This window comes from Anastrepha ludens, chromosome 2 (genome assembly GCF_028408465.1).
Source record: "Anastrepha ludens isolate Willacy chromosome 2, idAnaLude1.1, whole genome shotgun sequence".
In the NCBI taxonomy this organism is placed as follows: Eukaryota; Metazoa; Arthropoda; class Insecta; order Diptera; family Tephritidae; genus Anastrepha; species Anastrepha ludens.
In genome coordinates, this window is record NC_071498.1 from 105,786,403 (window position 1) to 105,803,445 (window position 17,043).

The 17,043-nt window shown below is 35.1% G+C and overlaps 1 protein-coding gene across 24 annotated transcripts in view; it reads right to left on the reverse strand.

Moving 5' to 3' along the window:
• Nucleotides 1–17,043, reverse strand: part of LOC128855034 (F-actin-monooxygenase Mical) — a 205,449-nt gene that overhangs the window by 131,631 nt on the left and 56,775 nt on the right. Inside the window, exon 1 of one of the 24 annotated variants that reach the window (XR_008453677.1) lies at nucleotides 2,724–3,149. The exons of 22 other annotated variants lie outside the window; for them this stretch is intronic. The gene's annotated coding sequence lies outside the window, so the exon portion shown is untranslated. Of the gene's footprint in view, nucleotides 1–2,289; nucleotides 2,608–2,723; nucleotides 3,150–17,043 lie in introns of those variants that run through there. One more of the 24 variants, XR_008453676.1, reaches the window with a different exon arrangement.

Below are 17,043 nucleotides of genomic sequence, written 5' to 3' on the forward strand. Positions count from 1 at the left end.
TTTTAGCACAAATAATAGTTGTTTTTTAACCTCACCTCTATGCTCTAAATGGCCAACTGATGTTCTATGTACGACTTGCTACATAAAAATCCATGACTATTCTCATAAAGATTAGCTTTATTTTTTGATACATCTATACATATGAACAAAATGGCGCAATAAATTCATTACTGTATTAGAGTCTAAAATAATGCATTCAACAAAAACAAGGTAATTGATTTTTAAAATCTGAAAAATCCACCGAATTCAAGATTCCATTAAATTCGAGAAAAGGGTACATTGGACTCGAAATTGGCTCTGAATATTTTGTAATATATTATTTTTTGTAATTTCGTTGGTTTGTCCGACTCGAACTAAGATTTTGTTGCATTAAAAATCTTAGACACACAAAAAATTGTTGAAAGATGCCAGAAGGGCATTTGTTTGCAATTACTTATCAGGTATGACAATTTCAAAATTATTCGTTTTCCTTGGCAGCACTATTTTATCGCCTTCAACATAGCAAGAACTTCTTCTTGTTGATTGGCACTATCAATGCCTAATCGATTTTCTCGTGCTGACGTCAACTGGAAATACTGAGTTACCGCTTACTGCTGTCTTCAAAATTATGAACTTTTTGTCTATGGATAACTTCGACGATATCAATTCAATATCCTCTTCAATTTTATTTTCCTGGACTATTTTTATGACGTGTACAAGGTGGTTCGTATTGGCGCGTGTATTAGATATTTATCAATCCAAAAGGCTTTTCGCCATTTGCCCCGAATACCCGTAAGTATTTATTAATGGTGTTTTCTTTTTAATAATAATGGCATATAGAAATGACGTCAAGGTTGTAAGATCTGCGCTATACAAAAAGTGAGGGTAAACGTTGTCGAACAGAATTCTGTTTATCTGTATACACAGGTTCGTTCAAATGCAAAGTGGCGCTAAATTAATCACCCTATTGGAATATTTAATATTAATATTTTTTTTTTAATAAAAAAGTTATTCAAAAACAAAACCGGATGATTTATTTTGTGCCTCCTTGTAGTTGTACGGAAACAGGAATTGTTACAGAGAAGTGGAAGCAAATCGTTCTATTTTATTACACCAATATACAATTTGTGAAAGTGTTGTATGTTCTATTCTTACTTTTCTATTCCCATATGAAATACGCAACATTTTCGCAGGTTGTATGATCATATTTTCGTAATATTGCCATATAATAAGACATACATATACAATTTTTTTAAAGAAAATATAGCACTATAAGGAATACGAGTCAAATCTGCTGCTTTGGACAAATAGCTATACTTCATCTTTAAGCCTTTAGTCTTTCATATTTTTGAGAATTGTCTCTGTGTTAATAAGCTACCCCTACTTCGCTTCTATCTGACGAAAATTCTAGTTAGCCTTCACGAGCTACTCAACAGTTAGTAAATAACACTTTTTTCACTACTTCTCTGATTTATATGGGGCATTCTTTCTGAACGTGAGACCCCCTGCCCCCAGAATAGATTTTGACGAAAAGAGGTATATGAGGGCTTAAAATGTAGGTAATTATGTTTACTTTCGAAAGCAAAGTGGCACTTCTTGAAATTCAAAATGGCGGATCCAATATGGCGGATTCAATATGGCGCAATTTTGCAGTTCGTGCATCAGATTTATGCTATTTCGTGTTTTCTTTATTTATTTTTAAGTAAAATTGTTTAATTTTACATATTTCCAAGTTAATTATTTATTTTTATTGGTCACTGATTATTCATCACATTTTTATCATCAGTTCATAGCATAAATCTGATGCACGAACTGCAAAATTGCGCCATATTGAATCCGCCATATTGGATCCGCCATTTTGAATTTCAAGAAGTGCCACTTTGCTTTCGAAAGTAAATATAATTACCTACATTTTAAGCCCTCATAGACCTCTTTTCGTCAAAATCTATTCTGGGGGCAGGGGGTCTCACGTTCAGAAAGAATGCCCCATATACATATGTATGTAGTTCCGGTCTTAGATGCAATTTTATAATAATTTGGAGTAAGAAATTAACGCAACCATTTGTACTTTTCTTCAACACTCTCTTTGATAGTGAAGCCTCTAGATACTTTGCTGGCGGAGCACAAATACGCGTAGCGCTCTCTGGCTGATCGCTGGTATGAGAATGATATTCAACGTATTACAACAAAAATAAAATATTAAATGAAACATATTAAAAGAAAAAAATATTATTCAACGAATAATAAAAGAACAAACCAATTCTTACTGGGGCTTCTAAAACACGCTCACACACACACACACGCACTTACCATAAACGATAGACAATCACTGATGATCGACGTGCACGCCGGTAGTCAATTACTTCAGACAATTCAAAATTAACAAATACAAAAAGCAGAATAGTTGTGAAAAAAAGTAATAAGTGCGCAAACAGCAAGGCAAAATAGCTGCTTCAAGGCGATTGCACAATTGATCGTAGTAGCAAAAATAACTCTATTTTTCTTTCTTTGTTTACATGCACACAATTAATTATCGATAATACACACATACAATTGTTGTTGCCGGTCAATTGATGGAAAACGCAGTTTTTTCTCTCACCAACATAAACTAATACGAGTTGCGAATTCTATTGATTAGAACAAACGGTTTAGATGATATAAACTTAGGTATAATTGACCTGTGAACTACATGAAAGTTTTATTGTTGAATTGTGTGTCAAAGTCACATGGCAAAGCATACTCACAAACGTGGAGAACTTCGCTCAAACGGGATTCATTTTACACTAAAAACTTCTTGAATAGTTGTTAGTTAAATAATAGAGAAAACTGTTTGCATTTGCTGAGGATTGTTTAGGGAAAGAGAACAACCGAAGGATACGGTAAACAGAAAGCAAACACAATGCACTTAAACATCAAGTCGCCATTCAAACGCGTTCAAATAGGATTAAATTTCACTTTCGTCGCGGCTATGCGAACGCTTTCTAGCATATGTCATCTTGTCGCCCAGTACATCATAACTGACATTAACACTCTGTGCGCATGTGCCTGTGTAATCGCCTGCTACTAACTCTGAGAAATGACATACCATTGCTCAGACCACACACGTTCAATATAAAAGGGTCAACAAATACTTCAAAGAATGCAGTTAGACGCAGAGAAATTTCTAATAACATATGAATGTGTTCAAAATAATAGAAGCATATTGCAAAGTTTTCGCTATTTATTTTTTTAAATTTTTATTTTCTTTTACTTTACTTTTTACGTCTTTTACTTTATTTAAAACAGCTTTTTTACTAATGGAAAGTAGAGCAGGCTCTACAAAATATTAAGTAAAGGACTTTTACTACAAACATCTCGCACCCTAAATACAAAAGGGGCAAAACTCAAAATTTTCCACACTCGAGCTTGACTTGTTTACAGTAGCACAGAAAACAAACTATGTGACATATCACGCTGAAATTTGCCATGTAAGCTTATAACAGTCCTACCAAAAAACAAAAAATGTATTTTTGCCATATGTCATCCGCGGACCGTTTTATTGATAACGTCTCGTTCATATTTGAGCAGAAGTACATTTTGAGTTGTGACCCTTTTGTATTTAGGGTGCGATATGTTCCCTCAGTTTTAAAATTATATACATATGAGTTTTCTAAAGTTATTAGAAACAAAGCAAATTTTCAATTACTGGCGAAAGCCATTGTGTGGACGAAATGAAGTGTGGAGCATGATTTTTTAACCATTCTTGGTTCACACGAGCTTTATGAGACGGTGCTGAGTCCTGTTGGAACGTCCATGGTCTACGACCGAAATGTTTGCGTGTCCACGGCTCTAAAGCAGCTTCTAAAACATTTTCTCGATAATAAGTCGCATTCACTTTGACACCAGGCTCGATAAAAACGATTGGAGAGCGTCCATCAGCGGTCACTGCGGCCCAAACCATTACTTGCGATGGGAAATTGCTTCGAGTGGCCATACGTAGGCTCAAATTCTCGTATGAGCATTCGGTCAAGTAAACACGATCGTTTTGAGTGTTAATGAACTGCTCAATTGGGAAATTTTTTTCATCAGAAAACACAATGTTAGGAAATTCGCGACGTTCGTGCAAGCGCAACAACTCCTTTGCTCTTTCGCACCGAACTTTTTTTTGCTGGGGTAAAAGATCGTGTGCTTTTTAGAACTTGTAAGCCTTGACCTTGAGGTCATTTTTCAACACATATGCGTCGAATGCTGTCTTGCGATATTTTCAGTTCTTTGGCCATTATTCTTCAACTTCGACGTGGATTTCGTTCAAGTCGAGCTTTCACTTTCTGAACCATTTCTGGCATTGTTCAGATTTTTTTTTGATCCATCTCCATAGCGTTTTGCAATGCTACCAGTATCATTGTAACGTTTTACCTTTGAGGTGACTGAGCTCACGAACAATGGCTGGTTGTGATTTCCCAGTCAAATATAACGCAATCACACTATTACGTTTGAATTCCATCAGAGAAAAAAAAAATCAAACAAAAAAACTGAGACGCAAATGTTTTTGACGGCTTATAAACAATATATTGAACTGTCATTAGAACAATTTTGACGTTGATGTCATGAGCTGTTTTACAGATACAAGCAGTGTGAAGTTGGTAACACTTCATAGCGTTCAGCCTGTAGTAATCATAACTTTTTATATGACCGGATTTCAGTGGCCGCAACTGTACCTGCCTGCATGTTTTCCAACATCCCTATTTTTGTTTGTATGTAATACTACTATTTATTTCGGTATGGCACGACGATGATGATGACTCACTTATTAAAGTGGCCATAACGTTTCCATGAATGACAAGTTTAAGTGCAGTTCTTTCTACCCTGATAAATATGATATAATTAATGGTGCGTCACAATTTGAAACTGCAAAGAAAGTAGATGTTGTCATTCTGCATTTCTGGGATTAATTATTTAAGCTTGAACTTAATTACAAAAATTATACATAGGTAGATGTAAAAGTGTTTATGAATTTCCATGACAAGAACATTAAAACGAAGTTAAAAAAAATTGTTGTCGCTCCATCTGGATCAGATGAATGTAACGTCAAAGTGGCGGTCGATATGTGCGTCAATAAGTAAAATAAGCTAATAGAGATTAACATTTTTTCCTATTGTTATCGATACATTTGGGAACGAGGACTAGGTACGTTGGTTAAGCTGAAGGGAGTCTAAACATTTGCCCTCATGCACTAGTGAGACATTTTGAGTTGTCTCAAACTATTATTTTAGCCTTATTTTTTCAATTACCCATGAGTGAGCGTAGACTTATGACACTAAGTGTATATGTAAGCATGTATGTATTTATATACATATGTAAATACATATGTATGTACCTAAAAGCTTTTTAATATTTTGCCGCAAACTATTTATGTAATGAATCCGTCTTTCATGGCTGTGTCGATGTAAATAATAATTGCATTAAATGAATAAGCAATAATTGCTAGCAGGGTGTAATTATTTCGAAACACAAACATATTTATAGTACATATGTACTATACGAGTACTCATGCAATGAAAAAAATTTTAATTTTTTCTTATCCCGCATCTACAGTGAGGTGAATTAATAAAGTTTAGGCACAATAATAATGATTGCTGATATTTTTTCAAAAGTTTTTTTTTAAATAAAATTTTTAAATAAATAAAACAAACAGGTAATGCAAATTTCTACTCAAAATACTTTTTGTACACTACTTACGGTATGCTTTGCTTTTGTTACTGATCGTGCTCCTTTTGAGAGTTTGCAATTTTTTAATGTATTGTGCCGTGAGCCGTTTGTATTGAAGATGTGAAAAAACCGGCTAAAGCATCTAAATAATCCGAATAGGTTTCCGTTAAATGTTTTATTTAGTGACGAATCCAAACTCAACTTTTTTAGATAGAACGAAGCAGGATAAGTGTAGAGATGAGTGAAAAAAGGGCTACAAGAACTGAACTTAATGCCTACGAGCAAGATGTTGGAAATGTAATGATTTGCCGGTGTACAACAGCGACTAGCATTAATAATTTGCTATTCATAACAGAAGAAATGGACAAACGTCAATATTCTCAAAGAAAACTTGAGCGCAAGTGTGCACTAGCTGGGTCTCAACAACAATCCATCCTTCTTCAGCAAAAAATGTCTCTGCGAGATCACGGATGATTTTTATACTTATTTAAATATGTACATATCTATGTATATTTAACTAAAAGTTCTAATGCCATAGAGCACATTGGAAAAAAGGATCCGACAAACTGGCATTTTATCTAGTTAAACCTTGAAAACAGTTTTTAACACATTAAATGCACAAGGCGATTTAACTAAGCTCTTCAACGGAGATCGGGTAGGTTTTTTGTTACACAGCAATGGGAAATTAGCACGAGGATCGTTTGAAAAGTCCGTCAAAGTCAGGGAGATGGCACTACTGGCGCGTATCGAGACTATGTTTAGTTAGTAGTATCTCTTGGAAGAACACACTCCAAGTTTCAGCCAGATCGGTATATTTATTTGTGTTTGGTATTCGTTTGAATCGAGGAAGTCGAGTGATTTTCTTTTTCCATCACGACAACGCACCAACTCACGTCTCAGAAATTGTGGCCGCAAAATTAATGGCGATACGGCTCGAACTCATTTCGTATCCTCCTATTTTCTCCAGACTGGGCTCACTCCGATCCCTCGTACTACTATTTGTTCTAAATTCGAAGAAATGGCTGGCGGGAAAAAGATTTTATTGAAACGAGGAGGTGATTGCAGAAACGAATGGTTATTTTTCAGACTTGGATAAATCCTATTATTCGGAAGAAATCAACAAACTAACAAACAATAGCGCTGGTCAAAGTGCACAAGCCTAAAAGGAGATTCAGTCGAAAAATAAAACAATTAAGTAGTTTTTATTTTTGCACTGCCTTTTCAAGCGATCCTTGTATATGTATATTGATTTTGCAGCGATCCCCGATCTGCTTTGTTGTTTATTTAAGATTTTATAACTGTTTTACATATATGCCACATAAACAACATGGCCCTGTATGACAAAACTGAAGTCGTAAAAATCCACAGCTTTGAAAATTGGATCAACATTTTTTCCAAATTCATATAAGCAAGCCACTCTAAAAACAACAAAAACACGATAAAGTCAAAAAAATTTTAATAAATATTTCTGAAAACAAACTCATGAACTCTTATATTAACGAAAAGGCCATGTACGTAAACTTTAGTAGTCCCTGTGTATAAGCACATATATACATACTTATGTATGTAAGTACGTGCATAGATATGTAACATCATACAAAACATATCAAATATAATATTTATCCATGTTGGATTTCACTTAATTTTGAGCATAGTCTGGTTGGTTCACCACTAATTGTATGGGCGCATGCTACTCCCAGACAATTGATTAGCCAGCATAGGTGCATGAGCACACATACATACATATATCTGCAGATACCCTGAAGGAAAAACATGAACTAGTGAAACAAATTGTATGTACGGCGCAGATACATACATACATGGACAATGACAATCCGACGAGGCGTAACTTTGAGTGTTTGAGAGTACTCGATACGGTACCTCTGGTGGTTGCAAAGTAACATCAATTGGAGAAGGACTTGTGTGTGTCCAAATCATGTCGGTTAGCGCGCGAAAGGATCCGGCGATGCATTTTGTTGAGCTCGGCAAAATCTCTCAGCCAAAGAGGAAGAAAAAGTGAAACAAATTTATTGTTCAAAACTTGCGCCAAAAATGAACGCCCCACAACCGTCGCGTTGGGTGATGCCTGTGGTTTCAAGTTGGCCGGGAGTGTGAGTTATTGCTACACATTTTAATTTTAATAAAATGTAAATTAATAAATATAAAAATTATAGATAAACCAAAATCAAGCGAGAATGATTAAACATTCTTTTTTTGCCAGCCTTAAGAATCAAATTCAGTACCTTCTGAATGGCACGCAACAGCGCTTCTCCACTGACTATTGCAACAGTAACAGGCAGCAGCGCTTACTAGATTTTTATTTTCCATATATTATAGATTAAATTTGTTGAATTTCGTACTACAATGGAAAGTAGGTAGAACTTATTAGATTTCAGCTGTTAAATTTAGTACCAGTTCCAAGTTTTGTACCTGCTACAAAAAGAGGGCAGCAGGGCCCAGGTGGCATTTTATGAAGCTTCACCGCGTAAAATTCACGAGTTGTTTTTGTGGAAAAGAGAAGCGGCGCGAAGTCGGCACATAAAAATGCGAATCTCTCGATACAATGTACATACATATGAGTATGGATTATTCGATAGTTAACCGAGCTGCACAGCTAACACAATCATTCAGCCATTCGAGAAGATAAACATAAACAGTTGAAGCGCAAAATTCTTGAGTTGAGGAAAATTATGATGAAAAGAAGCAAGTGTGTATGAATAATTTGAAAATATATACATACATACATACTTTTCTACATTAATAGAAAATATACAATACATAAAATTATGTACAGATATACATAAATTGTATAATATTTATTCGTAACGGGTGTTTATACAGATGTAGAACATTTTATAGGCATGAAATGGCTTTCTTAGCTTACAACTCTTAAGAATTTTGTAATGTTTTCTTTTCTCTAAAAAAATACACGCCAAAGAAAAATACAATACTACCAAAAATTATGTATTATACTTATATATAATTATACAAGGTGGCGCAAAATTAATCACCCAAGTTTGTTTTTGGATATTATTATCATTATTATTATTTATTAGAATAATATAAAATATTACACTAACTTAAAAACAAAAAACAAGAGCACACTAGCTGCTTGGGCCTTCGGTGCTTGGTAATTATAATTTTATGTTTAAGTTTTAAGGGGTTATACGCAGTTATGACTTTCAAAAAAATCGATTTTTTTTTATTGCATTTTTGTAATGTACATATATTCAAAAGTATACGCACGAAATTTGAAGTAGATCTAAGCAATACTTTCGGAGTTATACCTAAATATGTAGAGATGCCTCGGCACGTTTTAAGGTAGGTATTGAAACTTTAAACGTGTTTTTTTCAAAACGGCATTTTTCAAGTCGGTGTACACGATATCTCGAAAACGGCTTGTTTGATCGGTCAACCGTTTTAACTCAATCTTTAAAGATACATTTTCTAGTAACTAATCGTTCCTTTTGTAAATCTGATACTTATTTTCCATTTTATAATCAATTTACGGCCAAATTTTAACGTAAAAATCGAAATCATTTCTTTTAAAAGCTGCCATTTTGTGAAAATTCACTATTTTGATTAGCCGAACGATTAATTACTAGATAATCTAATATATTAACAAAATTTGTTTGGTTTTTTGATTTCAGATAATCCAATCCTGAGTTACGATGTACACCGTAAATCGTCTTTTTTTAAAGGAGGTTCCAGAAATCGCCTGCAGCGCGCTCTATAATCAACATTTTCATAAATAAAAAATTTTGTTACGTTCTTGAAGGATGCTTTTATAACCGCCAAAAATTTTCAAATTAAAATATTCTGAAGTTTCTTCAGGATAAATCCTTGACAACCCGTCTTTTATTTGCTTCATAACTGCGTATAACCCCTTAAGGTATAGGATAAATGACAATTTTACAAGCTTTCAATTAGGCCGATTACCTTAATAAAGTTATATATTTTAATGACATTCTCTGTTGTGGTATTTTTCAAAAGTTCGGAGGGGTTTTTGGAACCAAAAATAGGTACACGTTTAGTATTTAAATTTGCACAGATGTCTATTATGTGTATAAGGTTAAGTTGATCGTTACAGAAAGGACATGTGGGAGAAGACGTGGATAGAAGAAGGTGTTCCGATCTGGAGTGACCGATCTTTAAACGCACGAATACAGAAATTTGATTCCTTGATAATGTGGATGCATATATTGCTTTTTCACACTCTGTGTTAAAAGCTTTATAAGGGTGCCTGAATTACGCCCACGATGCATATTTTTGTCGAAGGAGATAGCTGTTTAGGTAGGCTTGAAGGTCTTTAGAGACACGAGGAGTAAATAGAAAGACTGGGGATTGGTGCATGTATTTGGCCGCTATATCTGCCGATTCATTTCCCAGAATGCCGTTGTGACTTGGAATCCAGACGATACGTATTTTGTCTCCATTTTTTATTAAGTAATCCCCTATTTGGGAGAGAATTTGACTACTACGGTAAATATTGGATAACTTTTTACGCAATAATGAAAACAAATTATTTAGAATGAAGAACATTTTTATTTTGCAGTAGATTCACAAGATTCAAATCTGATCGACTTTCGACGCCATTTGCAATAATTTTAAGACTTCCGATAGGCTGACTAATTTTGCGCCACCCTGCATATTGGACAGCTCTACAGCAGAACAGAATAAATATGGCATTATATAATTTATAATTTCAGTTTTATAGCTTCCTCTTCATCTTTTCGGATACACAGTCCCATTTTTCGAGTTGGTCTGCAAAAAGTGTTTTTATGTGAATTTTGGAACTGAATTTTTACCACTTATTCCAATATGTTCAAAGCAAACACCCATTATATAATTGTTGAAGAAATGAACCACAAGATCGCATGCGATCTACCGGCTAGTGCGAACGATTTGCTGTCGGTATATGGCAGAGTGAATGGGTGGAATGATGTGTTGCGATGTGGAGTGTTAGTTACTTCAAGTGGCTGATAACCGACCACATTTTCGTACCAGGATAGAGATGTTTGTTGCAGTTACTGATACCGCGGTGAACCGTTGCATGTGATCATGTGGCATGAAATTACTACATACATAATACTCGGCTTGCCACGTAAATGTGTGAATGTATGAAAACTTCAAGAATAGTAAAATGTGCATACATAATTACATATAGCATAATGAGCGTAGAAACAATGAAGCAGTAGCAAAAAAGCTAAAGGTTTCTTCAGCTACCACCCAACAGATTAGAAACTTTTTATTAGTTTAAGATCCTACTGAATATAGCTCTCTTCGTTGGTCAACAGATGTCCTCTAAACAGTTTTGGATCTCTTGCTGGCACCACCCAAATTTTTATCATTATAACATTATATACATATATATATATATCTACATATAATTGGCGCGTACACCCTTTTTGGTTATTTGACCGAGCTCCTCCTCCTATTTGTGCCGTGCGTCTTGATGTTGTTAGACAAATGGAGGGACCTACAGTTCCAAGCCGACTCCGAACGGCAGATATTTTTATGAGGAGCTTTTTCATGGCAAAAATACACTCGGAGGTTTGCCATTGCCTGCCGAGGGGCGACCGCTATTAGAAAATTTGTTTTCTTAATTTTGGTGTTTTTTTCACCGAGATTCGAACCTACGTTCTCTCTGTGAATTCCGAATGGTAGTCACGAATCAACCCATTCGGCTACCGCGGCGGCGACTATAACATTAGCACGAGTATATCTAAGGAAATTGAATTTTCGATATTAATGATCGTTAGTTTTCTAAGACTATGCAACTTTCAATGATAGTTTAAGGACTCCAACTGAGGCACTGTTCCCAATGACCTATGAGAGAATAAGTTTCATACGAGTAAATGTTTAACTGAGCTTCACGATGAACGTTTCTTGGCGACTTTGAGTCGTATCTGCATACAGTATGTGCATGCATACATATATATCTTTCTTCCCTCAATCTCCTGCAAATCTACAAAGGGGAAATTAGTCAACTGCGGGTGGTTCATGTCTTTCCCCTTCTTAATTGCCTAAGGGCCAGCTTTTCACTAACTAAACTACCAAAAGTTTAAACTATAAAACTATTTTTCTAATAAGTTACTCTCCACACATATTTTTTTTCTGCATATTTATATAAAAAATTATTATTTTTTGTTTAATTTTAATAATTGAATTAAACATGAGTGTTGTCAGAAAATCTTATAATAAAAGCTATGTAATAAGTGAGTGAAACAAAGCCATCCCAAGCACTGACAGCCTTCTGGCAGCGTAAGGTGGTCTTTGGGAAAACGTGGGATATTTCTCCTAGCAAAATCGTATAAATCAACACAGCTATGATTATACCTATTATCACCTATGCATCAGTGGTCTGGATGAGTAGACACTCGCTCGTGGGAGTCAAGAGGGCATTATCGAGACCACAACGCACTGTGGCCATCTGTTGCACCAGAGCTGCTTCAGACCCGGCATTATATGCTCTGGTTAGTCTATCAAGGAGAGGCCTTGAAGATAATATGCAGCCTGAAACACAACAGGCATTGGTACGGCCCCTGCCCGGCGTTGGACAACAGAGAAGGCATGGACTTCAAAGGCATCGATTCTCTCCATACCTTGTGACTCCATGCTATCAGAAGTCATAATTGAAAAGAGATAGAGTGTGATGCTGCCAGAGGCACAATTGTGGTTAAACTCTGAAAATGAGCCCGGCAAACATAGTGTTTGCATTTTCACGGATGAATCCAGAACCGAGCACGGCAGAGTCTCTGGTGTCTACGTGGAATCTAGCAGTGGAATAGAGAGTACTTAGCACAATGACATTTTTTGCAAGAATCGGTAGTCATGGGACGAAACAGATGGAATAAATGGTACTGCTCGTCCTGAAACGAACACTTTTAATGAAATCAATAGATCGATCTTCTGATTGTATTATTATTTTAGTAGGATGAAGGTTATACATACGTACATATTCTATATTATTATGAAGCAAACTGTTTGAATCTATCATACATGAATTTGAGGTAAAGAAAATTTTTGAGTTTCTGGTTCAAAATATAAATATAAATAATATAAAACAATGTCCATCAGTTTTTATATATAAATGCTTCTAGCCTCTCTTTTAATATTCCTGGGCTGCCAGCAGCCAGGATTTCTAACATTGCAGCCTCTCTTTGCGTTTCTACTGTATGTAAAGCAACGCCATAAAGTTATGGTACATGAATATCAGCGTAAACATAGCAAAAACTTTGAACGCTTATTCGATTTGGGTCAACACACAGCACACATTGGACTTGGTATGAGAAATGGGTAAATGAACTTGATGACCACCGAAATAAAAAAAAAAAATTGGGCCAGCCACAAAGCACAAACAAAAATTCATATTTAAAAGCCAAGTAATCCGATTGCCTCATGATTTTTAATTTCACGCACACACAAATAACACTAGTTTACAATAATTTTGACCTTTGGCAAGTCAAATCCATATTTTATGTCAAATTTTCCAATAAATCAGAATATGAAGTCAAATAACAAAAAAGTAAATTATGATGAAATAGATGGGTGCCACCATTGTGTCCTTTTTAACATCCGGTTCATAGAAATTTTTTGATTTTGCAAAAAATTATTATATACGAGTTGTGTTCAAAAAGTAGGGTGACTTTTCAAATTAAAGCACATTTGCAATATTTGCAGAGGTGTGGCCAACCTCAGACTGTTAACCGGCTCTTAGCGACTTTGAAGGAATCAGCTGATTTACTCACGTCATGGGGGCTGCGAAGGCGGTTTGTTTACGAAAAAACTGAGATTATGTTGGTTATATGCGAAAAAAGTCAACACAGCCTTCGCCCTTGTTAACTCGTTGCTGAATGACAAAACCTTGTAACCTATCTTCCTTGAGTTGGGTATGTTAACGTATGCTCGGCGAGTTTCTGCTATCGCAAAAATTGATAAAAAAAATCTGTAATCTAGTCTTGGCCACTTACGACTATTTCTTGATCCCAAAACAGCAAATAGTGCCTATGAGAACACTGAGATTTGCCACAATTGTTGAGATAAAGTCCGAATCGTTGGAAAAGCTTACGCTATACCAAAGGCTTTTTGGTCAGAAATGGTTCGAGGATTAGAAAAAGTGTTGTCATAAGTGTATTATATCTAAAACGGATTTCTTTGAAGGGAACCAAATTGGTATAGATGAATAAATAAATACTTGTTGCGGGAAAAATAAAAAGCCACATTACTTTTTGAGCACACCTCGTATATGAAAAATGGTAACTTAACCGTTAAGCACTTTCATAGCTTTGCTTGTGAATTCAATTGAAAAGAAGAGATTAGATTAGATATTAGAGAACGGTATCAGCAAAAACAAAGTGGCTCCAAATTAATCTCTCTAACGGAAGATATATAATTTTTGAACGAACAGACAAGAAATGGTTAAAATAAAGATTTCCATCACTCAAAAACAATTTTTTATTTAGTACTTAGTTAGTTTAAAAGTTATTCAAAAAACAAAATGGATTATTAATTTTGCGCCACTTTGTACAGCTAAATTGAATCTTATAATGATATTTCTAAATTTCAATTTCTTAAGTTCCAGATATAAATGATTTCATTGAAATAGCCGTTACATCATATGTTGAAAATTTTGCAGAATGTTTTACAAAATTTCACAAATTTTTATTTTATAAACATATTTTTATTTATGGCTACTTTTTTTTTTGCTTTTAAAGGAGGGTAATTTGGGAAGGAAACAAACATTTTCTATAAAAAATTGCTTTGAAATGTATAAATTATAAGCACTCAAGTAAAAAACAAAACAATTTTTAATTTAAATATATCTCGAAAGCTGTTGTTCTTTTTTAATACGCAACTTCATAATCAAACTCAGTGAAAAATTCTACATAAGAAATGATAGTCAAATGTTGCAGCTACGAAACTTAAAATCATTTTTATCAAAATTAAAAAAGTGACTCAAAAACCAAATTGGATGATTTTGATCTTTTATTTGTTAACTAGTGTGGTAATATTCCCCCACACTTACTTTTGCGCATAAAAGCACAAGCGGCATTACTACAATATATGTGAGGCCAATTTTATTGCTTTTTACAAAACGATGATGTTATAAAATTTCATTTGTCCACTAAAAATAGTGACAACAACTAGTAAACATTTTAATTTTGCCGCAATATTTCTCAAGCATAAATTAGTAAGCAATTATACGAATGAAAAAAAAAAAATTATATGAAAGAATTTTTCCGTCAAGTTACGCAAGCCAATTGTATTGAAAATGATGATTGCATCTGTGCTACCGTAAAAAATTTTAGACCGGTATATACGATATGTATACATATGTACACCCGCGCGCATGCGGATAAATTCTTGCAGTAGTTCGATGCTTCGCTATGGGCTTAACCATTAAGTACTGGCCTAGATATGGGGTACTACCATTTTTTTAATTTGCAGAAACACATTGAAGGCTGTTCCTGGTAAAATTGGGAGACAAAAACTATGAAGGCGAAGGTCTTAAATGCAGAGGATTATATTCAAAATTAGCACTCATATTACCTTCAGTATTCTTCGACATGAGGTCACTGTGGTCAGTAAGACCCCTTGTGATGCCATCTTTTGACAAGTGAAAGCATCCGAAAGGTAAATTTTTCACTAACACAAGTTAGGTCAAATAACTGGTTTTTCTAGGCAAAATAGAAAAAGTCAAAGTGCCGTTTTGCTTATACACAGTATTCTTGCCAGACGGATGCTTGCGAGTTCCTCAAATTTTATTGCCAACGCTCTGCTCTACCATTTTTGTGGTGTGAGAAGTTCCTTTGCAGAACGATGACATCCGATGAGTACTTACATAGATCAAAACCTCCTGTTGACAACATTTTTTAGTAAAATTAAGTTCACATAGTTGTGGCCAAGGTTTTTCGAAAAATTATAAATAACATTAAAGTATCAACCTGAGCTAAAAAATTTTTTGCTGGCATATGATATAAAATTTGAGAGCAATTTTTCGCAAATCACTTTAGGCTATTATTGCCTCTCTTACAAATTACACTTGCAAAAGGGTTATCAGAAGCTGGGAGTTAAAGCCTAAACTCGCACTTTGGATGCACACCGCCATAGTAAAAGCGATTATGTCATACAAAGAATTAGTCTGGTGGCCTGTATTAAACAAACAAAACAACATTAGGCGGCTAACAAGCGTGCAACGAACAGCCTGCGCAAGGAATAACTGGAACTATGAAATCTTGTCCAGCTGAAACACTAAATATTCTGCTCTACCTGTTGCCAATAAACTTACCAACTACCGCTAACAGCAACGAAGAGTAAAAGCAGGGGGTTTTTGAAATACTAGGATGTTGGGTCATAGTGTTATCTTAGACAGCCAAAGGCTTACTAGCAACGCAAATGGAGATCTTCTCGCTATTCCAGAAGGCCAGACAGATAAGCTGAAAAATAACTAAACAAACGTGGCCAAATTTCAACAAATCCAGAACTGACGAGTTGTTAAGAAAGCCCACATATAATATATTCAGAATTACGTCAACAATAACCGACCACTAGCCTTTGGGAGCCCATACCAAGAAGAAGGGGTGGCCATAAAACGTTAAAAACAGTCTTTCAATATCTGTGTTAGTGCCCAAGTCTAGGTGCTCTACGACATGGAATACTTGAGGAGCAGAAAAGTTAATAGACGACATACATAGACAGATTCATAGTCAAATCAAAAAGCAGTGGTTCTACAAGTGGTTGATTAAAATTGCATTTTTTGTGCTAATTGGGTCTCAGCTGTGGCACTTAGACAACACCACCACCATTGCCTCTCATAGTGGGCATTTTTGATGCCTTACTATAATTTACAAGTACCTAAAATATCCTATTTAGAGAGTTAAAAGGCACTATGGGGCTTCTCACACTAAAAAATTATAATAAAAATAAGTAATAATTTTTTTCGTATACATATATAATTACATATAGTCCACTGCACCTATCTACCTAAGATAAAAAATGGGTGGTAAGATGGATAAATTAGTTTGAGATCACTTTTCCCCAAATCTCTTGGATCCATTGATGAATTTTAAGAGATCCGGAAGAGGAAGAGTATGAACTTTATCCATAGTCAGTTTATCGCAACCCAATATCCTAAGTATGATCCTGGAAACACCCGACAGCTACAAAGAATATGCCGTGTCGTCATTCTCAAGACAGGATAGGCATATCGGGCTGTCGACGAACCCCATGGCAGCCATATGCTGACCACAGACGTTGTACTCTGTGATTACAGCCACCAGTACTCTCAGGTTCTTTTTGCTGAGTTTTAGGAGAAAGGTCGATATTGTCCTGTTTGGTTCTTTCAAAAAGCACTTGGCTACTCTGCACGAGTTC